The following is a 27,119-nucleotide window of genomic DNA, read 5'->3' as shown; positions in this document are numbered from 1 at the left end:
TGTCAGATATTAGGATAACTATACCTGTTTGTTTCTTAGATCCATTTGATTGAAAAATCTTTTCCCAACCCTTTACTCTGAGGTAATGTCTGTTTTTGAGGCTGAGGTGTATTTCTTGTATACAGCAGAAGGATGGCTCCTGCTTTGGTATCCATTCTCTTAGCCATTCTCTTTTTGTAGGTAAAGTGAGTCCACCAATATTAAGAGATATTAATGACCTGTAATTGTTAACTTCTATTGTTTTTCAGTAGTAGTGTTTGTGTGTTTCCCTTCTTTGGGGTTTGGTGATGTGAGGTTATTTTGTGGGTGCAGTTAGCTTCCTTGGGTTGGAATTTCCCTTTGAACTTTCTGCAGGGCTGGTTTTGTGGATAGGTATTGTTTAAATCTGGTTTTATCATGGAATATCTTGTTTTCTCCACCGATGGTGATTGAAAGCTTTACTGGGTATAGTAGTCTGGGCTTGCATCCATGGTCTCTTAGTGTCTGCAGCACATCTGTCCAGGACATTCTGATTTTCACCATTTCCATTGAGAAGTCAGGTGTAATTCTAGTAGGTCTGCCTTTATATATTACTTGGCCTTTTTCCTTTGTAGCCCTTAATATACTTTCTTTATTCTATATGTTATATGTTTTGGTTATTATATGGTGAGGGAACTTTTTTTTGGTCCAGTCAATTTGGTGTTCTATAAGCTTCTTGTACCTTCATAGGGATATCCTTCTTTAGGTTGGAACACTTTTTTCTACGATTTTGTTGAATATATTTTCTGTGTCTTTGAGCTGGAGTTCTTCTCCTTCTTTATCCCTATTATTCTTAGGTTTGGTCTCTTCATGGTGTACCAGATTTTCTTGATGTTTTGTGTTAATAATTTGTTGGATTTAACGTATTCTTTGGCTGATGAATCTATTTCCTCTATAGTATCTTCAACATCTGAGATTCTCTCTTCTATCTTTTGTATTCTGTTGGTTTACTTGCCTTTGTAGTTCCTGTCCATTTACCCAGATTTTTCATTTCCATAATTCCCTCAGTTTGTGTTTTCTTTATTAACTCTATTTCAGTCTTCAAGTCTTGAACAGTTTGCTTCACCTATTTGATTGTTTTTGCTTGATTTTCCTTAAGAAATTTGTTGATTTCTTCTAATGTTTCCCTTATCTTTCCCTCTATTTCTTTAAGGGTTTTTTTTTTTCATTTTCTCTTTAAATATCTCCATCATCCTCATAGAGTTACATTTAAAATCATTTTCTTCTGCTTCTTCTGGGTTAGGATGATCAAGTCTTACTGTTGTATGACCACTGGCTTCTGGTGTTACCATGTTGCTTTTTAGGTTGTTGGGTGAATTCTTGCATTGGTGCCTACCCATCTCTTCCTCCAGTTGGTGCTGGCAGTGTTTTTGCCTCTTGGTCCAATCCTTGCAATTGCTGTCTGTGTCTTTGGAAACTGTTCTTGGTCTGCCCTGTACTGCTGCTGTCTGTGTCTCAGGGAGACACTGAGAGGTCTTCCTCAACCTGCTCTCTTGGTCCACTCTCTTAGTCCTCTCTGTGTCGCTGCAGCCTGTGCTTCAGAGTTCCTTTGAGGTCACAGGAGATAGGAGGGTTTGGGGGCAGAGCAGGACTTGTAGCTTACAGGGTCTAATCAATGGGATAGGGGTGTTGGAGTAGCCTACCTACAGGAAGCTTGCCTGCTGGCTCTACCTATTAGTCATTAGCATGTCTATGACATATGCTTAAATCAGTTATATAAAAGAGAGATTTTGGAGACAAAAAAAAAGGAGAGAGAGAAAGACAAAGCTGGAGACCAAGGATTATGGTCAGGAATCTGTTGAGGGAAGAGCTGGAAGTCACAGTGTAATCATGGGCGAACAGGTTAGTAGTGGATTCATGTGTACCCCTCACACAAAACTAGTGTCCACCAACAACCTCAAGTTGTAATATTATTCAGAGAGTCTTTGAGGGTAGATTTAGGTAAGGATCCAAATGCCAGGTCTTGATGGGGTGAAAATATAATGAGAATTTCTTCAAAAAACATGAGAGGATGCAAAAAGTCACAGAGAATGACCTGTGATGGAGACATAAAGAAGGACCTGCAATGTCCTGCCTGGTATGGAGACACAGAGAAGGACCTATGAGACAGAAGCAAAGACGGAGTGATGGACCCACAAGCTGAAGAACATTGAGAATATCCAGCAGCTACACAGATCTTAGGAAGGACTGAGAACAGTTGTCCCTCAGACCTCCCCAAAGGAATCAACCTCACAAACCTCTTGATTTGGGATTTCTGGACACTTGACCTAAGAAGAAATTGCTTTTTGCTGTCCTAAAGCCACCCTGCCTGAGCCTATTTGCCACAGCAGCTCTCAATGATGGACTCAAGGACTGAAAACCATAAAGAAGATGGCATCAACACGAGGTGTGAGCAGGAGCCAAGACTCCTTGGCTTCCGCTTTGGCTAGCCGAGCACATGTCAGTGTGTTCACAGAGATGGGAACACGAGGAGGGAGAAGAGCGATAGAGAAAAGGACTGGGTACAGAGTGTGCTTTTGAAGCACCTGAGGGACCTAAGGGGACAGCCTGTGGTGAAGACTCAGAACCCTCAGGGCAGGCGCCGTCCTTCCATCGCCCCACCTTTCCTTTCAGAGAGATGAGTCTTTTATATAGGAAAGAATTCAGGAACATGATTAGAGAGTGTGAGCTAAATTGCTAAAATGTGGAGCAAATCTATTTCAGGAAACTTGAATTAAAGGAAATTAATATGAGGCGGACAAAATGGCCCACATCTCCATGTTAACAAGCAAGTTGCCTCCATTATTTTTAAGAATGGCGCAAGCCTACCATAGTCTCTGACTAAAGTGGCTGTTCTAGTTCAGAGACCAGTTCTATCACACGTGGAGGGGTAGCACAAATTTGTAATTTGTCTTAATAATAAAAACCCAGAGTCAGATACGGGAGTTAATGTTGAAAGATCAGAGCAGCTGAGCAGCCAGTCACTAGTTCTTACCTTCTCCGAATCCTCAGACTGAAGGGGAGATCCTGTCCCTATGAATTCTCAGACTGAATGCCGTTTCTATAAAAGCTCAGGCTGAATCCTTAGCTCCTGTCTCCTCCCATTCTTCTATTCCTTCTATTCCTCTTTTTGCCCACCTCCAACTCTCTAGTTCTGGGATTAAAGGTGGTTCTGCTTCTCTTTGAGACTGATCTAATCTTGTGTAGCCCAGGGTGGCCTTGAACTCACAGAGACCTGTCTGCCTTTGTACCCTGAATGTTGGGATTAAAGGTATGTGCCACCAATGCCTGGCCTCTGTGGCTAACTAGTGTGACTAGCTCCACAATCTGATCTCCTGGAAAGCTTTATTTGTTGTTAAAGCACAAACAAAATGCCAGCACATGGAGGTGCTCACAAAATGCTAGAAATAGAAACCACATGTCTTGTCCAATCTCCTCCCACATGGAGGGAGTCCATGGGGTTGTGGGTAACTTGCTCAAACTTGTACACAGGCTTGGCCTCCTTCCTGAAACTGACATCCCAAAGTGCATTATGGGAGAAAAAGTTTAAAAAAAAAACTCATCTGGAGGAAAATGAGACGTGGCTTCATCTATAAAAGTCAAATGATCCGGACTAGCTGAACATAGCGGACAATGAGGAATACTGAGAATTCAAGAACAATTGCAGTGGGTTTTTGATCCTACTGCACGTACTGGCTTTGTGGGAGCCTAGGCAGTTTGAATGCTCACCTTACGAGACCTGGATAGAGGTGGGCAGTCCTTGGGCTTCCCACAGGTCAGGGAACCCTGATTGCTCTTCGAGCAGATGAGGGGGGGGGACTTGATCGGGGGAGGGGGAGGGAAATGGGAAGCGGTTGTGGGGACGAGGCAGAAATCCTTAATAAATAAATAAATTAAAAAAAAAGTCAAATGATGAGAAAATGAATAGATGAAAATATCAATCTTTTCTTGGCTTCAGATCCAAAATGCCAATGCACCTATGTATATCAGTAAAGAAACTTTGGGTTTGGGCGGGGTGGGGAAACCCAGCGACTAAGAAAGTGATTGGTTGGCATCATTGACTAAATCCATTGGTGGGAGGTCTTTGACTGTGGTCTGAACAGAGTTCCAGTTTTGTCTGCGCTGTTTCCCAAGCTGGGCCCTTTTAGCACCACCCCCGGACTGGTTTCCTAGAGAAGTTACACTTAGGTCTGTCTCACGCACAGAACTTTAGCACAGGGCTATATAAAGAGGGGAAGGTGGCAGTCTCCCATGGGTGGGCAACAAGGAGTTGTACTAAGTGCAGAAAATTTTAAAACAACAGTAAAATCAACAAAATTGGGTGGACAAGCATCATGACCACACAGTGGCCATCTGAAAATCAGGGAGAGAAACTGTGATACCGATTGTGCTACCCCCAGAGCCAGCGTAACTGGCTGGATGACGTCATGGTAGGTGGGGCACAGAATGTGCTGATTGACTGATCCCAGAGCCCCAGTAACTGACTGGATGACATCATGGTAGGTAGGGGCATAGAATGTGCTGATTAATCCCAGAGCCCTAGAGTTTTCTACCTGAACCTTGAACAGGTCCCTCGTGCAATTGTGTAACCCAAGTCCCTGTTATATCCTAAGCATTTTATAGATGTGCAAACTCATTCAGCCCAACACCATCCACTAAATATAGCTGTTGTGATTATCTTTGCATATTTGCTAGGATCCCAACAGAAAACATATAGCAGGCTCAAGATTAAACTGTTAGGAGGGTCTATTTACAGAAATGCTTGTCGAGCCGGGCAGTGGAGGCACATGCCTTTAATCCCAGCACTCAGGATGCAGAGGCACAGATCTCTGTGAGTTCGAGGCCAACCTGGTCTGCAAGAGCTAGTTCCAGGACAGGCTCCAAAGTCACAAAGAAACCCTGTCTCAAAAAACAAATAAAACAAAAGCAAATACAGAAACGCTTGTCAAGAGGGTGTAGGGACCTAGGCTCCATCATCATCCCTGGGCCTATACTGTGTTATCTAAACCTGTTCTCATCAAGTTGATCAAAGCTAGTTTGGACATGTTCAAACTCGACCCAAGGTGACACTTTCAAGGCGGGAACCTTGGGAAGAAAATATCATAGAATTCCTCCCCTTCTGCCCTCCCAGAGGAGGACCAAAGCTGCCCATTGGCCAGCCTGAAAAGAAGCAGAGGCCTCAGCAGTCTATTTTAGCAGAAGTTGGTTTTTTTTGTTTTTTGGGTTTTTTGTTTTTGTTTCTTTTTTTTTTTTTTTTTTTTTTTTTTTTTTTTTTTTTTTTGCAGATGGGTCAAGGAGAAGCCAGCTATCCAACACATTCCATCCTGCAGACGCGGACACAGAGACTTGGAGAGGTTGGGTCACCTGTCCCATCTAGAATATGTGTTCTTTACCACGCTTGCAACTTCTCAGAACAAGATGCCAAGCAGAATTGTTGTGTGTGTGTGTCTATTTCACACTTCAAGGAGGTTCTTTCTCTGCTTCATTTTAGCTTTTACTGCCAAAAAAAAAAATAATGATGATGATGAAATCAAAGTCCAGCTCTTCACCAGTCGGCCAATGAACTAAGCCCTCCTCCCCCTTCCCCCTCTAGGAGAATTAGCCTGTGTTCCACCACCCACAGGGTTTCCTAGAACCCTAGGGACCACAATATAAATGTAAATGCATGCTTCTCTGCCTGCCTTTCTAAGCTAACTTGAATTGCTGGCTGTACCACAGAAATAAATCAGACTGTGAGCATCTGTGAAGAGGTTCCATTCAAGGTGCAATTGATTTGTTACACAATGCATGCAGCACCCAGAGCCACGCAGACTAAGAAAACAGGGTGAGTGACAATGTGCACAGATGCCAGCAAGCACTGCCTACCGATCCCCTCTCTCGAAGAAAATCAAAGCTCTCCACTGCCGTCTTCCTAATCCAATTCAAGCTCGCCTCGCTCTTGTCAGAGGGTGGGTGGCAGGTATTATTTATCATCCCGGTGTCAGTGCTAGGCTCAGAAGGGTGACATGATTTAGCTATTGTCAAACCAGTTTCATAACAGCTAACTCCATTTGACACATCCCTTTCAGCAAGGCAAATACGCTGTCGGTCCATACCGTGAATGTGTCAAAATAACTTGCAAGCAACACCCACAGCCAGGTCCTGTTTGACACAGTTGGGTTAGTCACTTGGGGGAGTTACTACGGAGGTTACTCGGAGAGGAGGAAATAGGTGTTCCAGACACTCCGTCTCACATGGGGGAAGCCCGGTTTACAGTAATAAACAGAGCGTGGTCTGCGGCCAGGGCACCACCGCCAAGTCCTGGTTCTTGCAAACTCCCGTATGGACCATGGCAGGACAAGATTCTGGGAGGTGCTCAGTCCACAGGCCCCAGGAGGGCTGAGGGAGAAATGCTCTAACACATGACCGGAACTGAAACAGGGCCATGGGAGAGGAGAAGGGCTATAGGTGATTCTGAGACTCGGACAGACACCAGACTGGACACAACGTGGGGCGGGGAAGCTTGGACTTGACGTTCTTGCCGTGGGAAGCGGGGAAGTAATGAGAGCTGATGCACATCTTAAGGAGATTACTCGGGTGATTATTACGTGGAGAACAGATTGAGAAAGCAGGAGACGCCCAGCAAAGCACTGTGGTAAGCTGCTGTACTCTTCACAGACCTCTACAGGACAGATGGAACAAAGCTCGGGGACGCTAGGAAGGCATCCGGAGAGCCTACACACAACTGTGTGTGAACTGTGTGTATGTGTAATCTGTACACATATGCATACGTGTAGTGTAAGGTATCTAAGGAAAAGGTCGGAGATGTGTGAACACACACATACACATATATTTCAATGTGAAAAGCACAACCAATACGTTCTGCACCAAGTTTACATCCAGGATATTAATCGTGGCATGGATTGAACTTGTTTCTATGTAACCTAAGATTAGAATTACTTTACCCTCCCTGCTTGAAGAGCCTCGGGGGTGGTTTAGGATAAAACGATTAAGGACAGTGCCACTGTCTACTGTCTGTTTGTCTGGTGGTAATGGGGATGCAACCCAGGGACTCCTGTGTGCTACTAGGTAAGGGCTTTGTGGTTTTGTTTCTTTTTGTTTTATTGATTATTTCAAGTTAGCATTCAAAGAAATGGGTTTTCTCATGGTGTGTGTGTGTGTGTGTGTGTGTGTGTGTGTGTGTGTACGCGTGCAGGAGAAGCCAGAGAACAACAAGCAATGTCTTCCTTTATCGCTATCTTATTTTGGGGGACAGGGTCTCTCACTGAATCTGGAGGTTACTCATGGCTAGACTGGCTGGCCAGTGAGTGCCCAGAATCTTCTTATTGCTGCTTCCCGAAACAGAGCTATAGGCATGTTCTACCATGACCAGCTCTCTCCATGGGTGCCACAGATCTGAACTCATGATCCCCAGGCAGGATCAGCAAACACTCAACTTGCCATCTCCCCAGTTACCTTAAACCCATTCTTCAAACTCTAATAGTCTACAACCAGCAGAGAATAAAATGGCAGCGGAGCCCATAGACGCTCTCCTTATCCAAAGACGGTGGCTTCACAATTGGTATTTCTCAGTTTGTCTGACCGCCTTCAGAGACAGGAAAATGCTTTTAATTTTAAAAATACTTATTTTCCAGTTTAAAGTAACTATCTGTCCATATATCTACAATGTGTGGAGGACTGTTGCAGGCACAGCGGAACTGGTATCAAACAATAAGAGGGCAGAATCTGCTTTCGTGGTGTGTGGAATCCTAAATTCACGGGACTCGGTGTAGGTGCGTGTCAAGGGGAAAATAGTCTGCTTCTAAAACCGTGAGGTGCTCAGACTTTCTGCCTGGCTTTTTGTTAAAAAAGAGAAATGCCCAGTGAGAGCAAATCTTTGGCCATTTTAAAATGTCTTTAAAGGGGGAACAGGGGGCTGGAGAGATGGCTCAGTGGTTAAGAGCATTGCCTGCTCTTCCAAAGGTCCTGAGTTCAATTCCCGGCAACCACATGATGGCTCACAACCATCTGTAATGAGGTCTGGTGCCCTCTTCTGGCCTGCAGACATACACACAGACAGAATATTGTATATATAATAAATAAATAGATATTTTTAAACAAAAAAAATAAAGGGGGAACTGACACAGTCTCAGAGGCTTCTGTCACTGGCAAGAATCAAAGACTGTGGCTCTGACCCAGCAGGGAAGTTCTTACGTATAAAATACACCTGCCTATTAAAATGTACAGCTGGCCTGTTCCTGAAAAGTGTGCCAATAAAAGGATAATTAATAAAAACAAAGATTTCTATAATGATAAACGTTTATAATCAAGTCTGAGCCTGCAATTAAAAAGGAAATGGGGCTACTATTGTAGGCATTAAAGTGTTTCTAAATCCAAACTCTACCTGAGATATTTATTTTTCGCCCACACCCTCAGCTGTTGCTATTAAGAGTTTGTGATTGTCAGCATCACCATGACAACCTGTTTGCGAGGGGCTGGAAAAAAAAAAAGATGTACCTCAGGCTGCCTTCGAGCCGCTGTTCGCCAGTCAAGCTCACATCCTTCAAATTAAAGAGGTGAAGTTCAAATTCTTGGGGCAAACAACAGCCTATACCAAACAACGTGGTCTTTTCCTTCCTTCCCTCCCTCCCTTCCTTCCTTCTTTTCTCCAGCCTTCTTTCTTCTTTCGTCCGTCCTCCCTCCCTCCCTCCCTTTTTTCCTTTCTAAGAAGATTATCCGATAATTAAGAAAATCATTGAATTCTAAATATGATCTGAAACCTGATAAGATTTCACATTTGTAATCCAAACACGGTGGAAAATCCGTCAATAGAGAACGGTTTGCCGATCATATTATCATAATTGTTGACTGAGTGATAGATGACATGAGCAGTCTCAACACAGATTTTCTTCCCTTTTTAAAAATTCACTCTTAATTCTAACGTGTGGCCTTACCTCGTGAATTTTGAAGCCACTAATTTAGAATTTGTGATTCAAATTCAATCAAAATGTATTGAGTGCCTACCAGCTGCCTCTACATGCATCTTTCATTTAATTCTCAGAGCTACACAACCATTCTAAGAAGTAGATATTATCACATCTATTTTGCAGATGAGTAAACAGAAGCTGTTCGAGGTTCAGTAAGTTGCCCAAGGTCATCCGATAATAAGGGAAATGCTGAGTCGAGTCCAGACACTGGGATCTTTCTCAGACCCCAACCAATGTCGACCACGGCTTAGTAGTGTTCCCATAATTACCTGCCATAAAACTCGAGGACAGGCATTAACATAAAGGAGGCGATTACTTTCAATTATTTTTAACTCTTTAAACATAATTCAAATCTCTACAGATTTGACCCTCCCAAACAGCTGATTCGTTTAGGTAACAGAGATGATGCTTTCAAATATTTGGCTTATGGCTGCAATTATGTGATAACCTTGGGAAAGCTGCGTTGAATATCCTGTTTGTCCCTGCAAACCCACCCTCTACCCGCGTCCATCTTACCCTCCTACTCTCTGCTCTGAGAACCCTCTCTGAACCTCGGAGACTTCCTGTCCTCTCTGTTCCTAAAGGTGTCTTTCAATGGTAGGGAGACCAACAAGTGGATCCAGGCTCCCTCCCTAAAAGCTAGCAGCAGGTACAGTCCTCGAGCCAATGCCAAGCCTGATGCCAGGTGAGGTGTCATCTCCTAGAACTGCGGTTCCCACCATGATGCAGCAAAAGCCTCCTTCTCATCCTCAAGCTCAAACCCAGAGGGATTCAAACTCCTGCTGCAAACCCCGGGGGGGGGGGGGGGCGGTCACTGTCCTGTGCTGTCTTTTAACCCTTTTCTTTTGATCAACTATCTCTTTTTTATTATGAATATATTCTGAAAATGATTCTATAATTCTTGACATAAAATTTAAATATGGTTACAGGATAGGAGATCCTTGATGCAAACACAAGAGATCGCTTAATTAGGCCTCGCATGTTTAGGTGTGTGTGTGCCTGTGTGTCTGTGTATGCATATCTTACAGAATCATACTCCTAGTTCCTTTAAGATACTTGTGTGTAAAGGTAAATCAGATTAATTCACATTGACTGACTAGAGTCATCTCTGTCTATAGGATGAGTATACATGTAAATTCAAGGTTTCTTTGCATCTCTTTCAGGGGCTCTCCTTTCTCTTCAGTATTTCTTAGTCCTTATTTTCTCACTACTTATAATAAAGTGTTGATATTCTGGCATTTAATATACCATTTTGCCTATCTTTATCAGTTCTCCAAAATAAACTTATATCAAACTACAGTGCACACTTTTTTATAACAAACTGAAAGGTGGAGACATCACACTTTTTTTTAATTCCATGATTATCTTTTAAAAAGTGAAAGCAATGATGAAAATTGATTCGCTACTTTAAGGGACTTCACGTTACAGAGTATTCCATTGTATTTCTGTGCTCGGAAATCACTTACTGAGACAAAAGAGCAGGCGTCACTTGTATTTTTCCTAATTTCATGAAAACTATTGCTAAGACTGTGACTTGGGCCATTTTGCAGATGGTCTGTCGGAGTTAGTCCTGCTATTGATGTTATTTTCATCTCCTTCATCATCTTCATCACCACCATCCACTAGGTCCCTGGGCTCACACTATATTATACCAGGAAGCCAAGGAATTCAGGCAGCACTCTTCCATTGGGACCATATCCAACACAGGCTCTGAAGAGAATCAGCAAGGTATCATTCGGCCTCTTTCAGGTCACTTGCGGTGGGTCCCTTTCCATCCTCCACAGTGACTGCCTCTTGAAGAGTGCTCCACAAGAAAGTGCCACCCCTGGGCCAGGTCATCGCAGAGGCACAGAAGGAAGGACAACAGGAGCTCCGAGCTGCACACTACATGGTCATGGTAGAAGCTTGGATTGCTAACCGAGGCTTTATCTTCTTTTTCTTTTTTCATTCTAAGGTGACACATTGTAGCAATACCTATTGATGGAGAACATTGTGGTTTTGTTACATGGTGTGGAAAGCCAGTTCAAGGCAGCCAAGCCATGTATCACTTCAAATATGTGATGTGTTACATGATGACATTTAAGATCCACTGTCTCTGCAACTCTAAGATGTACAAGAATTAGCTATAGTCCTCTCTATAGGCAACAACCTGCAACAAGGGGAAAGAAGGAGCGGAAGGGAGGAAGGAAGACAGGTCAGTTTTGAAAGGGAAGCTTTGCCTCCCATCTCATTGAGGTCTCGTATCCTGTGACAGTCTTCTCAGTCCTCACACTCAAAGTCTCCAGTGATGACCTTTCTACTCTGTTCCCCAGTTCAGTCATTTCCCAACCTACGGATGCAGGAATCACCTTTCTGTTTGGCTTCTGTCACTGAGCACACTTCCGGTTCCATTTATGCTGTACAGATGACAGGAATGTTTCTCTTAGAGCTGTGCTCCTCTCTTTATCTGCTTGTCTACTGGTGGACACAGGACTTGATTCTCGAACTTAACTACTATGTTCCTTCTTTAGCAGTTTTCATTTGTTTAGAATAAACCTTTGCTTGGAAGTTAATACAAGGTTTTCAAAAACAAGCACCCTGCTACTCAGCTATGTTACAGTGATAACCTGATTCTAATGCTAAGAAACCAAAAAAGAAAGAACAAATATGCGAATAAAATACATCAATAATAATACTAATGCTCTGATAAGATACTAAGACAAATTACACATTTGAACTCCATTGTTCCTACATTTCCAAACGTTTAATGCCCTATTTTCCATCTTTGTGGGCTGTTTGTCTCTAAACATTAATATCATCATATTAATATAATCATTTTGGTTTTTCAGTCTTCCTTCCAAAGATATAAATGCTTAGGCATCATGCTTACAATATTAACAGTTTGAATTTGTGGTTTCTCAGTAAATCATTTTTACACCTTCTAACGTGTACCTTTTACTCATCAAACTCACTTTCTTTTAGTTTAGAAAACTCCATTTAGCAGGGTTTCGCTGTAGTTTTAGAACCTGTCCTAGCTCTTGTAGACCAGGTTGGCCTTGAATTCACAGAGTTCCGCCTGCCTCTGTCTCCCCGAGTTGGGATTAAAAGCGTGCACCACCACCCACCCAGCTTCCATTTAGCATTTTTTAAGTTGCAAGTTTTACTGGAGATGTATTCTCACTACTGATGTATTCTCATCCCTCTAATTGGTGGAGGGAGGCCCAGCGTGCTCTGGGCAGCACCATTTGCTGGGCAGAAGATCTGGGGCCATAAGAAATAAAGCTAAGAGTGGGCCTGAGCGAACCAGCAAACAGGATTCTTCTGTGGCGTAGGCTTCAGTTCTTGCCTGAGTTCCTGCCCCGACTTCCCTCAGTGATGGACTAAGACCTCGAAGCGTAAGCCAAATAAAGCCGTTCCTCCTTTATGCTGCTTTCAGTCAGAATGTTTTATCAAAGAAGCAGAAATCAAATTAGAACAACAGGTTTTCTGCTTCAGTGTGGAAATATTATGTCCCTGTCTCCTGGTTGGTGGCGTCTCTGCTGAGTTTACCCCAGACAACCTGACAGCCTTCCCTCTTAGTCTTCTCCCAGGGACTTGAGGTGTTTTTCTTCATCTTTCACTTTCAAGCGTTGGTTATACTGAAGCTTTGGGTAGATTTGGTTGAGTGGAATCTGACAGGTGAGCTTTTAACTTCCTGGAAGCAGGTACCCTCCTCTTTCTCTGAGATGGGGAAGCTCTCTATTATTAGCTTTTTAAACAGCTCTCTCCCCTTTGGAACTGGCTAAGGACACTACAGTGAACACAAGTCTCCAGGCTTTCTTTCAACATACAAACAGTGCTGTAGAATATTATTTTAAGGTGTGTTACATTTGTTTATGCCCTGAAACATTTGTTTAATCATGTAAAGATGTGTTGCTTTTGTTTATGCTGCATTTGTTTAACTCTGTGAAGCTGCGGTTCTTTGCCTGTCTAAAACACTCTGCAGTCTAATAAAGAGCTGAAAGGCCAATAGTGAAATGGAAGAAAGGACAGGAGGGGCTGGCAGGCAGAGAGGATAAACAGGAGGAGCAACAAGCAAAGCTGGAAGGAGGAGCAAGAGGAGAAGGAGAGGAGGTCATCAGGGCCAGCCACCCAGCTACACAGCAAGACACAAAGAAGCAAAGAAAGGTATACAGACATAGAGAAAGGGAAAAGCCCAGAGGCAAAAGGTAGACGGAACAACTTAAGTTCAGAAAAGCTGGCTAGAAACAAGCCAAGCTAAGACCGGCCGGGAATTTATATTTAACAGTAAGACTCAGTGCATGTGATTTATTTGGGACCTGGGTGGCAGGCCCCCTCAAAGAGAAAAAGAGTAAAACACAGCAACAATCAAGTAAAAATGTTTTCGATAAATACTAACAGGTGAGATTGCTTCATCACATGCTAATTCTCTTGGTTTTTCGAGGACTTTTCATACTGTTTTCCAAAACAGATAAATTCGTTTACCTTCCTTCCCACGATGTATGAAGGTTTTCTTTACTATACCCTCACAGAAACACTTAGTATCTTTAGTGATTTTATTAATGCCTATGCTAACAGATGTATTTTAAGTCTATTCTTTCTGATTATTACTGTTAATCATTTAGTTCATGGATTTAATAGCCAGTCATACCTCCTCTTTTTATAAACATCATCTATCCAGGTCCCCTAGTCCAAGGTGCTCTCAATGGGGACAGGGTCACAGGAGCAGCCTGGAGGGATCTGGAGGTTAAATGGGTCAGAATTAGAGCTGTGACTGCTCTATTCAGTAGAAATACAAGTTTGTTTTTTGCCTCCCTTCCTGAACAGGGTCTGGCGATAAACGTGGGGTTAAACTCACAGATACTGTCTAAAGTCTGCTTGTTGGGAAAAGGTTCGCTTTCCATTCTTCTCCCTGTGTGACCCCAGTGGTCTGAGGAGAGTCCTGGGACCGACCAACTAGGGCTCCAAGGCGGGCAGGACTCCCCACCTCTTTTGGGCTCTGAGGATGGACTCTGTTCTTCGCTGGCACTGACTGCTGATCAGGCGCACCTGCCGGCAAATACGCTGACCTTTCATCAATATCTGCTCACTGGGTTCTCCAGGCTCCACCCCCATGTTTTGTTACACGACTTCCGGTGGCCTAGTAAAGAAATTTCATCCCAAATCCTTAAACCCTTGCATGGTGAGAACGGGTAGCACTCCTAAGGAGCTCCTCAGAGGGATGGGGAAGCTGGTACCCATCTCTCTGGTTCTCTTTCACCCTCCTAGAAACCAAGAGCCCTAGGGAGACCTTTTAGGGTGCTGCCTTGGAAGGGGAAGGGGAGGAGAGAGGAGGACACAGAGAAGGCAGCGCTGTGCCTACTGCTCTGTAGCAATGTCTTTCACTCAGGTATCTGGGGTGCCATGTAACTCAGGCCCGGGTTTTTTTCTTTTTTTTTTTCAATTTTTTTTTTTTATTAAAAAAAAATTTCTGCCTCCTCTCAGCCTCCCATTTCCCTCCCCCTCCTCCCGCCCTTCTCCCCCTCCCCCCACTCCTCTCCCCCTCCCTCTCCAGTCCGAAGAGCAGTCAGGGTTCCCTGCCCTGTGGAAAGTCCAAGGTCCTCCCCCCTCCATCCAGGCCTAGAAAGGTGAATATCCAAACTGGCTAGGCTCCCACAAAGCCAGAACATGAAGTAGGAACAAAACCCCATGCCATTGTCCTTGGCTTCTCATCAGCCCTCATTGTCTGCCATGTTTAGAGAGTCCGGTTTTATTCCATGCTTTTTCAGTCATAGTCCAGCTGGCCTTGGTGAGCTCACAATAGATCAGCCCCACTGTCTCAGTGGGTGGGTGCACCTCTCATGGTCCTGACTTCCATGCTCTTATTCTCCCTCCTTCTGCTCCTCATTGGAACTTTGGGAGCTTAGTCCGAAGCTCCAGTGTGGGTCTCTGTCTCTATCTCCATCCATCGCTAGATGAAGGTTCTATGGTGATATGCAAGATATTCATCAGTATGGCTATAGAATAGGGTCATAGCAGCATTATTTGTAATAGCCAGAACCTGGAAACAACCTAGATGTCCTTCAATGGAAGAATGGATGAAGAAAGTGTGGAATATATACACATTAGAGTACTACTCTGCCATAAAAAACAACGACTTCTCGAATTTTGCATGCAAATGGATGGAAATAGAAAACACTATCCTGAGTGAGGTAACCCAGACCCAAAAAGAGGATCATGGGATGTACTCACTCATAATTGGTTTCTAGCCATAAATAAAGGTCACTGAGTCTATAATATGTGATCCTAAAGAAGCTAAATAAGAAGGTGAACCCAAGGAAAAAACATATAGTTATTATCCCTGCTATGGGAAATAGACAAGATTGCTGGGCAAAAAACTGGGATCTTGGGGGTGGGGTGGGATGGGGGTAAGGGGAGAAGGGGAGAGAAAAGTGAGAAGGGGAGGATGGGGGGAACTTGGGGAAATGGGATGATTGGGGATAAAACAAGGTTGGATAGAGGAGCAGGGAATCACATAACTTAATTAAGGGAACCACCTTAGGGTTGGTAAGAGAGTTGAACCTAGAGTGGCTCCCAGGTGACCAGGGCAATGTCCCCAGTTAGTTCCTTGGGCAGCTGAGGATAGGGAACCGGGGTTTTTCTGTTCCTCTCCATAGCATTGTTATCTGTGGAGAACTGTCATTTGACACTTCTTAGAAAATGAAGCTGCTTCCTTCTGCCATCTTGATGACATCATCAAGTTTGACTTTTCACTCCTGAGGTCTAATTTATCTTTCATCCCCACTTTCATTGCACCCCCTGTGTTGTGAGATGTTGTATTTTCATTGGCTTCAAAGTATGCTTTATGTCTCCGGAGTCAACATTGTTATTTAGAATCGTATCGTTCAAGTTTCAAGCCCTGAGTGCTTTTTCTACTTTTGAACCTGCTGCTGGCTTCTGTTCTGATTCTATTGTAGTCAAAGAACACTCTCCATATGATATCAGTTTCTGCACTTTCTGAGGTTGGTTTTACGGCTCATGATGTACTTCACTGTACCACAAACAAGAAACACAAACGTGTGTGTTCTGTTCCTGATGGGCAGTCTGCTGCAAGTATCTGTTTGATTCTGTGGGTTGATCATATTGAGTTCTATTTGCAGGTTTTATGTCAAGGAGTTCTCTCAGTCTTGAGAAAGGGATGTGGAAGTCTTCAGCCATCACTGCGGATTTATCTGTTTCGATTTGTTGTTGTTGTTGTTTTAGCTTTACTGATTGATCTCTCCACTGTTTCCTGGAAAAAACAGGACCCTCTGGTTTTCTATTCAGCATTTGCTTGGAGAGAGACAGGGATGGGGGGCAACAGTTTTTTCTATGATGTTTGTCTACTATTCAGTAGGAGCTATCCAACAGTTCTTTAACAAGTTCCTCATGTCTTGGTTAAAGGGTGGAGCGGATCCTTGTTGGACGTTTCATCTGCACCTCTTGGCAGAAGTAAGTAGCTAGTTTCTCCTGTGTCTGATCTCAGATATGGGGATGGTGATCATGGGATACGCTCACCATTATGTGAGTCCTGATATCCCTGTCTAGTATGCCTCCACAGCGACCTCATCACCATCATCATCCTCTTCTTCCATCTTCATCTTCGTGCCCCTATCTCACAGTCCTCTTACACATGTTTCATGTATAGTAGCCAGGGTTTTCAATTATATTTAGCAAAAGAAGAAGGGTAAAGTATATCTGGGTCATGTTCTCATAAGTAGGAGCCTTCATATTTGGTAGGGTTTTTATTTTGGGGCATGTATGTATGTGTGTGGGTATATATTAGTGTGTATGTGTTTCTGTGTGATTTATTCATTTTATATGTATGAGTGTTGTCTTACACACACACATATATATAATGAACATTCCTGGTACCCATGGGGAGTCAGAAGAGGAAATCAGAAACCCTGTAACTGGAGTTATAGAATGGTTATGAACCATGGGTGCTGGAAATTGAGACTCAGTTTTCTGAAAGAGTAACAAACACTCTAAACCACCAAGCTACCTCTTCAGCCCTATGTCTGATCATTTACAAAGGAATTTAGTACAAGGAACTCGCTGCCAAGATTAAGTGAGCTGGAAAGCCAAATGGGTAGACTGAGGCAACCCGATGATTTGCAAACATCAGAAGTGACTATCACTCTAGGGAAAGTTGGCCAGAGAGCAGTCGATGACAACGTCAAACTGAGAAGCTGGAGGTCCAATTTCTAATAAGAAACTGAACTAGTAAACCATGAAAAACAAGCATTTTAAAGACCGCTTTCAAAGTGTCACTTTTAATAATAAATAATTACTGCAGTGATCAAACTTCTTAGGTTTTTACTGTATTTTTGGAAACATATTCCTAACGCTGAGAGCAATGAATCAATATTTCTATTAAAAATATCTCATAACTCAAATACATTAATGAATGTCATTCATTGGGTTAAGGAATTGTTTCTACGCTGTATGGAGGAGTGTGTGCTTAAGAAAAATATATTATGTCTATTCTTTCTTTTACGTGTGTATGATTGGTGTGTGTATGGATACATGCACAAGCATGTGTTTGGAGGCCAAAGGGCAATGTCAGGGTGTCTTCTTCCATCATTCCCCTCTTAGTTTGAATGGGGCTCTTCCCTGAACCTAGACCTCATGTCTGGCCAGCTGGCTGGACTGTAAGCCCTAGCTTGTCTCCATCTCCCACAGCGCGAGCATTCCAGAAGCACACAGCCACACTCGGCTTTATCCACAGATTCTCAGATCGAGACTCAGCTTCTCATGCTTGCTCAGCAAGCCCTTTACTCACTCGGCCCTCTTCCCAGCCTCTAATTTTCACTCTTTCAAACGAATCGCTTCCTTCATCTGTAGGATTTTCTTAATTATCACAGCAAACTGTAGCTTTTAGAAGCCAATGCGGTAAGTCTCCTTTGACTGTCAATCAAAGCAAAGTTTGAGAAAGAACTCAATACGGAGTTGAGGGGGCAGGCAAGCACAGTGTGTGCGGCTGCTTAGTAATGCAGAAGGATGGCCAACACGGTACTCGAACAAGATGGGGGTGACAGAAGTCAATTAAAACCTTGAGACAGTTTCTGAGATGTGGAATATTAATTACAGAAAGTCACCACAAAATACTGGCATTGCCAGGCACACATTTGAAATCTTGTTTGTAGTTCGTGAAGTCATTTTTAAAAGAGCACTTGAGAGACTGAAAGGAGGCATCTAGAAAAGAAAGCAATTAAAATAATTCAGGGCTGGAAGATGTTAGGTCAACTTGGCCTGCGCAGTCCGCGAGGACATGGTGGTCAGCGGGGCTCCCCAGGAGACTGTCGGAACAGCCACTGTGTTTTTGTTGTCTGGAAAAGGGCCACTCAGGAAACAGAAACACGAGAAAGGCAGTTACGAGTATGCAGCATTGCCCGCTGTTATGAACCACCTTTCTTTCCAAATGTAAGCGAACACAGAGCCATTTCTGAGCTGGTTAAGCAAATCCTATTTGTCTGCAACAGGATTAGGGATACCACAGACTGGGAAGCTTGGCTGTGTTTCTGTGGCCCAATATTTGCCCTGCAAAAATAAAAATAACGTCTTTTGGGGGAGTCCTTGCATGCCAAGCACTGTAGCATGGTTTATTTCTTCCAGAAGGAACACAGCATGGAAGCGGTAAGCATGCTCATTTTGAGCACTCTAACTTCATACATGTCTGGTACATGGTAGGTTAGTTGGCACTCAATGAGTATTTTGGTAATGCATGGTCTATCTATAAAGAGTGGATTCTCTTTTTTTCGTGTGTGTCCATATTACTTCCATATTCCGGAAAGAAAATGAAATTGTGACTTTGCCACTTCTTGGCATCCGTGCCTTTGTACAAGCTCCTGGTCTTGGGACAAACTAAATGGAGTACCCCGCTTGAGAAGAACGGGATACAGAAAAATTCATTCCGTGTCACTGGTGAGACTTGGGCCTCCATTTCGTCCTCTTTTCTGTCTCACTTGGCCATGATGAGAGAAGCTACCATTTCTGAGCTACCCCTGTAAAGAGACCCAGATTGTCAGGACTCAGGGAGATGAACAGCCAGCAAGGAAGTGAGGCCTCAAGGCAACAGCCCATGAGGGGCTGTGTCTGGCTGATAACCATGTGGGTGAACCCTGATGGCACCTCAGGCCCAGCTGTGTTCATTTGTGAGCCACCCTGAGCAGAGTCGCTCCCAACCACCCAACCTACCCCTGGATCCCCAGCATGCTCTCACTAGTGGGTTGAGTATTTGTTATGCGAAGCTTCTCAGTTTGTAAGGAGTCCGTTAAAAAGCCAAAGGTAGCTAATGCGTTCATCTAGAGAAGAGTTTTTTTTTTCCAACTGCATTATCATTTCTTATTTTCTAATCTTTACAGATTCAAAAGCTGAGCCCGCGCTGGCAATGTGCTAGAAGCTGCTTCTCCTGTGACCAATGGATAGGGATAATGTTATAATTAAAACCTTGCCTTCTCACTCTAACATGCCACCCTAGCATGTTGACAAAGAGATCCCTAAACAGTTCCAAGAAAACCAGAATTGAACTCAAGAGGGAAAAATAATTTGAAATCCATTAGGCTTGTATAACATAGCATCGTATGTATCACAGTGATGCTGGTTACTAAAATTAATGTCTAAATACCTTCCTGCTGAAGGTAAATAGGCTTTCACTGTCTAGATCCATTTACAGCAATAATGATCCCATCCGATTTTGTATTTGTTTTATAAAAGCAGCAAACAGCTGTACAAATGAGTCCTGTGGCTTCACACCAGCTCAGCACTCCATCCAAAACACAGTTAACACCTTATTGTCTGCCCCCAACATTCCAACAATGCCTATACATTATAGTTCAGTTTCACATTGCCAACATGTAAGCTCTCAAAACCTCTAAGTCTGGTACTATAATAGAAGCAAAATTTTCATTATTTGAACTTGAAGGTTATTGTGAGTTTCCATCTTTGTATAGTAAGTCTTCTTATTCTAGGCAATTAATGTGGACCTCTTATCATGTAATTTTATATTGGGCCTTTTGTTTCTTTTCCTCTCAACTATAGGTTTTATCACTGAACAGCACCTGACATGTAGCACACTGTCAAAAGCACATGCAGAAGTCGGGGTGATGGGGTATACCAGTAATTCCAGCACTCAGAAGTCAGAAGCAAAGGATTGGTGCAAGTTCAAGGCCGACCAGGGCTACACTGTGAGATCCTGTCTAAGAAATTAATATACAAACCCTGCCCTCATCCATCCAATCATTTATATCATTCTAGGCCTCGTGGACTGGTGGAAGAAAAGAAGAACTATATGACATGATAGAAGACAGCAATGATTTCTTTGTAATCATCAAATTAATATTAGGGATTTCTTTTTCAATATGATGATCCTTAGGGGCCAGCTGAATGTTTAACTTTACCTTGGTTTAAGAATCATAGATCACGGGGCTGGAGAGATGGCTCAGCAATTAAGAGCATTGGCTGCTCTTCTAGAAGTCCTGAGTTTGATTCCCAGCAACCACATGGTGGCTCACAACCATCTATAGTAGGATCTGATGCCCTCTTCTAACCTAAAGTCAATAGAGCACTCATACATAAAATAAATCTTTTTTTAAAAAAATCATAGTTCGCAGAGATTAACAACCTTTTCCCTATAACGGTACAGAATCAGGCATGTCCAACCTGTAGTCTCGGGCCACATGTATCCCTGGATAGGGTTCAGCACAGCACATTTATACCTTGAATAGTGTTTAATTTTAGGTGGTTTGCAGACCGTCTAACCTTTGTTGCAGCTACTCAGTCCTACCATTGCGTGAAGAAGCTACTGTCAACAGTCAGAGTGGATGCACCTACATTCCAATAAAACTTCATTTATGAACACTGAAATCTTACTCCACGAATTTCACATACTTTCGTTGTGTGTTCTTTTTCTTTTTCACTTAGTAATCAATCTTGACTCTTGGCCTACACAACAGACAACTGTTCAGTCTGGCCTTGAGCTGTTCTTTGCCAGCCTTTGGCACAAACAGTACAAGCCCCTGAATCTTCTTGGCCTAAGTCTGTGTTGCAGCTCTTCTGTTGTCTGCCTGGTGAAATGAGTGTGGTATTTATCCTATGGAAGACCTGCTCTTCCTCCCCTAAGACATAAGCAACTGTAGTAACAACAACTTCATCCTTGACGTAGCAAGAATCTTGAAGGCCAAAGAGAAGCAGAGGCAGGCTAAGAAGCCTGTGTGTTTTAAAAAACAACTGTGCTGTTTGAAATCACAGTAAACATGTTTTCTTCTTACATGCCAATCAGGGAGCTAATTTGGACATGGATTTAATTAGATGCAGTTGGCTGTGTTGCTAATACACCCCTCTCTCTCCATCATATTCTGTTACACAGCGGTCATTTCTCTCTGGCAGTTGTTGTTGTAATGTGATGAGACCTCACCGTAACATGTCATGGGGTGTACCAGGCAGCATCTTTTATTTTTATATGACTAGATTTTAATGGGGTTTTACGATCCAGCTCTAGGACATCTAGCCTGCCAAGTCATTCAGCAAATGCTAAGGAAATTGTCTTAACTAGCACGCTACAAGGAAATGGTTTAATTTAATACATCATAAAAATAATAAAAAGAAGAAAATAAGATGGATAGGGACGGGGGAAATTGTTTTGGGAAAAAAATAGGTCTGGCTTTCTCCTAAATTAAGGTTTTAGGAAATAAGGTTTATCTTTTATTTCTGACAGAGTTTATAGCTGGCATAGTCATGATTTTCTACCGCTACCCACAAGAAGACAGATCCTCCGTTTAATCACATTTCCTTTATATGGTGTTCAACAAGCAGTCGGCTAGTCTAGTTTCAACAACCTGCCAGTAATGAAGCATCATAAAGGAACAATGCTTAACTAAAAGAATGAATATCCAAATGACACAGTTAAACTCATCAAAGTAGGAGTAAGAGAACCATGATGGGGGCAGAGAAACAGAAGTTCTGAAGACAATATATATATATATATATATATATATATATATATATATATTATATATATTATATATATACATACAAAATTATATATACATATATGTATATGCCCAGTCCTTCTACGTGCAGACCTGGGGAAGGGACACATGTGTGATCACAGAATGTGCCATACTCTTGACAAGTCACAGATCATGAAATCCCAAGAGCTGACTCCCGATGGCTTTGTGGTGGCACAGTCACACTGAGCAGGAAGCAGAGAAGGTGGATCTGGGTTCAGGCCATGATTTCTGATTAGGACTGTACTAGAAAATGATGAAAACTCATAATCATGTTCAGCATCATTGTGGTATGAGAGATCAATATGCAAAAGTCAATTGTATTTCTAGATATTGGCAATTAAGAATGCAAAACCAAGCTTAAGAAATAATCCTGTTTATAATAACATTAAAAAATGAACTGTTATACTTTGGTGTAAATTTAATATTAAAAGTGGAAAATGTAAACCCTAGCAAGTAGAAAACACTTTAAAAGAAATTTAAGATTTAAATAAATGGAAAACAATTCTAACTCTTAGATTAGAATCTTTGATGATAATAACAAAAGCTTCCAAATTGATCTACAGATTCAGCACGATCCATATGGGAGTCCCAACTGTATTCTTTTTTTCATAAATTGGCAAGCAGATCCTAAAATTCATCTGGAAACACAAGGGACACGAAATAACCTTGAAAAAGTGAAGAATAAAGAATAAGTGCCAATTTAAAAATGAAATACAAATGGCAGTAATAAAAACAGCATGTTATGTGTCAATGAGTATAAATACATATCAATGGGATAAATCAGGAATGCAGAATAAGGCTAAGAAGATGCCTCGGTGGTTAAGAGCACATACTGATCTTGTAAAAGACTTAGATTGAGTTCTGAGCATCCTTCTAAGGTAGCTCAAGCCAGCATTCTAGTTCCAGGGGATCCACTGCCCTCTTGCCTCTGTAAGCACCTGAACATGCATGGTGTACATATACTCATTGAAACAAACACACATATACATAAATAAAAATTAAATGAATATTTTTTTCATCTTTCCGTTTCTATGTGTTGCCTTTCTGATAGATTGAACACCCACATTTTATGAAATACTGATAGAAACTTCACGTATGTGTAAAGGCGTAAATCACAAACAATCCCACACCAGTTTGGAATTATGATTAATAGAATGGTTATTTATTTAAAAGGGAAAAAACTTACAGATCACCGTCCCAGACAACAGCCCTCTGCGCAATCAGGAAGGGAGTCTAGTCGCCGGAAGCGGAGCAGGAAGCAAGAGAGAGAGGAGAGGGAAGTTACCGCTTTTTTAAAGGGAGAGAGACCACACCCCAATGGGCTGGTATCTCAGCTGCTATTGGCTGAAGGAGCGGAAGGAGCTCCCACAACATATGTGTCAGACATTTTCTTCTCTATAATAAAATATCTGACAGAAACAGCTATAGAAAGGAAAAACTATTCCCTGTGGTTTTAGGGGTGTCAATCAATTGAAAGAAGGGTGGGACAAATTAGAGCCATTCACATCATAGCACAAGGAAACAGCATGGATACCTGGGCTGACGAGATCTCCTCTTTCCTGTCTGATTCCACTGACTCCGTCTATGGAATGATGTGTGGATCCACCCAGGTCTGGTCTTGCCTGCCTAGTTAATCCTCTCTGGAGATACCTGTGTAGGTCTCCTCAGATAACATGTACAGGTCTTACTCCTTACACAACCTTGCATAACCTGCGTAGGCTCTGACAACTTGTGTAGGTCCAGCTCCCCTGTGAAAGCTAAGCATCTCACGGCAGTGAGGGAAGGGGTTATCTGGTCCCTTCACCCTGCACTCTTCACCCCAGTTAGACTGTTTAATGCACTTTAAGCTAATCCTTAAACAAATGGGATGGTCCAGGGTCAGGAATCAACAGCCTTCTTCTTCCCTTTGTCCCTTTTAGTCATTGTTCAGGGAAGTGGTTGGTTGGTTTGTTGTCGCTTACTTATTTAGAAACTGTGCCTTGCTATATAACTCAAGCGAGCCTCAAAGGCAATGTCCTCCTGCCTTAGCCCCTTAAAGGCTAGGACTACAAGTGTGTGCCCATCATGGTCTGTTTGACAACCATCTTCTTAAAGGGACAGATAGGAAGCACTTCAGGCTTGCAATCACACATAGATTTATATGTGTGGCTCCCTTTAGGTGCCACAGAACTTAATCTAGTGGGTGGGGCTATGTGCTACCCATAAGCCAAGGATCTCAGCCCCTGACCAACAGAAGTTTTGCATTGTCTTAAAATCGAGCCTCCTGACTTCCTTGGACTTTTGGAGTACCTTTCTTCTTTCTTCTCTTTTGCCCAAAGAGCCACAGCTCTGGATTCTGGAGAGCTTGGCTTTCCCTGCCTCTCTAGAGACTGGAAGACTTTGTTTTATAAAGCCTCGAATTACAAAGCAATATTACGATAATTAAAATACTGGCTGACATTTACTGAGGGCTTACTAAGTCTCGAGCATGGCACAAAGACTGTCTTACGACAATTACATGAGGCCATCCCGTCCCACCACTGTGGAAGCCTGATGGCTGCTCCCATGGGTGAGGAAACTGAGGCCCGCCGCGCACTAGGATACAGCTCCGGAAAGAGGATGATTTCAACCAGAGAAGTCAGAATCTAGAGTCTGTGACCCTAAAGGTCATGCGTTTTTAATGTTAGAACTGACTGGGCCTCCTGTAGGCGTCTTTAAAACCTACTTCAAAGACGGCTGGATTCCCCCTAAAACCAAGGGAATAGAAGAGATCACAAAAGGCAGAGACTTAGGCCCCATTGCTCCCCAGAACCAAAAGCACAAGATCTTTTGATGGAGTAAGGGAGTGGGTCCCTGGGAACTGAGCAACAAGCTCTGCTAAGATGACATGAATTCCCAATAGCCATTTCTGCACGGAAAAGAAGTCTTTAAAACTACCTTCCTTAAAAGAACCCATGCTGGGCAGAGACAGAAAGGTGACCATTTATTTTCCAGCCCTCAGAGATACAAATAACTCTAAACAGACTGCATACCTAATAGACTAACAAGGTGGAAGTTGGTGTAGTTTAATTTAACAAACTGAAATGAGAGTTGGCTAAGAGCTACAGGACAAATCCAGCAGTACGTAGGTGGAGGCAGAGGGAAGAGATACTTTCACAAAAGATGCTAGGATAATGGATGAAAACACCGGGAGTTTAAACTTCTTGTTTGGAGGAGCTGGTCATATGAGGCATGGTTTTGAAAGGTGAGAAAGGCATGGCTAATCGAATCCCATCTTCATGATGACAGTAGGAGTACATACTACTCCAAGAACAAAAACTACTCTGCTCTGTTTCTATGCTAAGCTATAGGACACCAAACTACAATAAATTTGGTGGCTTGCTCCTGAAAAGGAAGACTATGAACTGCACTATTTATACAATGAAGTTGATAGGTTTGCTTCAAAGTCTCATCTTTTGCCTAATAATTTCTGTTTGACAAGATTTGCTTTAAAGGTCCCCCTAAATTCTATCATCTCTACAGATAATTCCTTCCCTGACTTCCCCATCTAAGGCTCTAACTACTAAAGGCCCCTTGAAGATGTTCTTTCTTCCTACCCCCATCAGTCAAATTAGCAAAATTCTGACCAACAGGTCCTCCTAGAGATTTCTGGACTAGGATGGAAACCAAAGACCAAAGGCCCAAGGTGGATCCATTAGCGCTGAATAGCCACTGGGAATTGGAAAGTGTTTCTGTAGGGCTTATTGTTGCTGCTCTTTGTCTGGATTTATTACGGAAGAGTGGAAAGGAGCTCCCAGCACAAGGAGAGACTCCAAGGGTGGAATATAATTTTTTTAAGTTCTCCCTCCGGAACAATGGAAAGGAGCGATAGTGAGGGAAATCACAGGGAAAACATTATTTGAAGGGGAAAAAGATGGGGATTAACTGTAAGGGGGAGGGAGAGAGGCACAGAAAAAGGAGGGAGGCATTAAAATAACAGTGAGGTTATCTAAAAATCTCTTAAGGAATCATATTATTGTCAATTTACCTAAAATGACACATAATGCATATAAGTCTATGCATACACATATGTCAACTTGATACAAGATAAAGTCAACAGAAAGGAAGGAACATCAGTGAAGAAAATGCCCCCATAAGATCAGGTTGAGGCATTTTCTCAGTGATCAATCAGGGAGGGTCAAGCCCATGGTGAGTGGTGCCATCCCTGGGCTGGTAGTTCTAGGTTCTACAGAAAGCAGGCTGAACAAGCCATGTGGAGCAAGGCTTTGCATCGGTTTCTTTCTCCAGGACCTTGCTCTGTTTGAGTTCATGTTCTGACTTCTTTCGGTGATGAATACTGATAATGGAACTGTAAGCCAAACAAATCCCAGCCCTTCCCAATATGCTTTTCAATCAAAACATTGCGTCACATCAATAAAAACTAAGAAAATGTATGTAGTTTATTCTTTTAATTTTATAAGGTTTATTATAAAACTTTATTTAAAAAAAACTGCAAATAAAATAAAAAAATTACAGGCCAAAATTAACCAGACCCAAAGTCTATACAATTCAATTAACTCTATACTGTTAGGATAGGCATTGGCAACAGAAGCTGTGGGGCTCCTCACTAAGTTACACATGTAATCTAAATGGAATTCTCTCACCTGGGCTGGCTACCTTCAGCCAGGCATGAGAAGCCCTCTTACAAATTGCTGGTCAGGAGAGTTCAAGAGACTCAAACTATTATAGACACCTGCTGTTGCCCTTGGTTGCATCCTAGAGGCTGAAGGCAAGTCACCATCACTGAAGGCACCATGCACTTTGGACACAGAGTCTGAAGGACCTGAGCTGAATCTGATCTGAAAGCCCTCTCCTTGAGGACTAGTTTTTATGGTACTGAAATAAAGCGTGCAAGCTACCAAAGGAGGGAAGCAAACAATAGTCCTATGTAATTGTGGTACCTCCAAACCACAACAATGACCAGCATGGCAGGATCTCGCTAAAATCACAGTGATGGTACCCATACCTTGGAAGTCACCAAAAGATCTCTAATTGTGTTTACACCAAGAGGGAGATCATGCGTGATACTGAAAACCTAGCCAACTAGCCACAGCTAACCAATCCACGGATCTTGAAGGAAAACCTACAACCACTCGCTAAGCCAGCAGAACCCCCAACTACATTTTAA

This window comes from Microtus oregoni, unplaced genomic scaffold (assembly GCF_018167655.1).
Source record: "Microtus oregoni isolate MIOR12 unplaced genomic scaffold, Mior012 000013F_ref0000133, whole genome shotgun sequence".
Lineage (NCBI taxonomy): Eukaryota > Metazoa > Chordata > Mammalia > Rodentia > Cricetidae > Microtus > Microtus oregoni.
Note: the sequence above shows the minus strand (reverse complement) of the source record.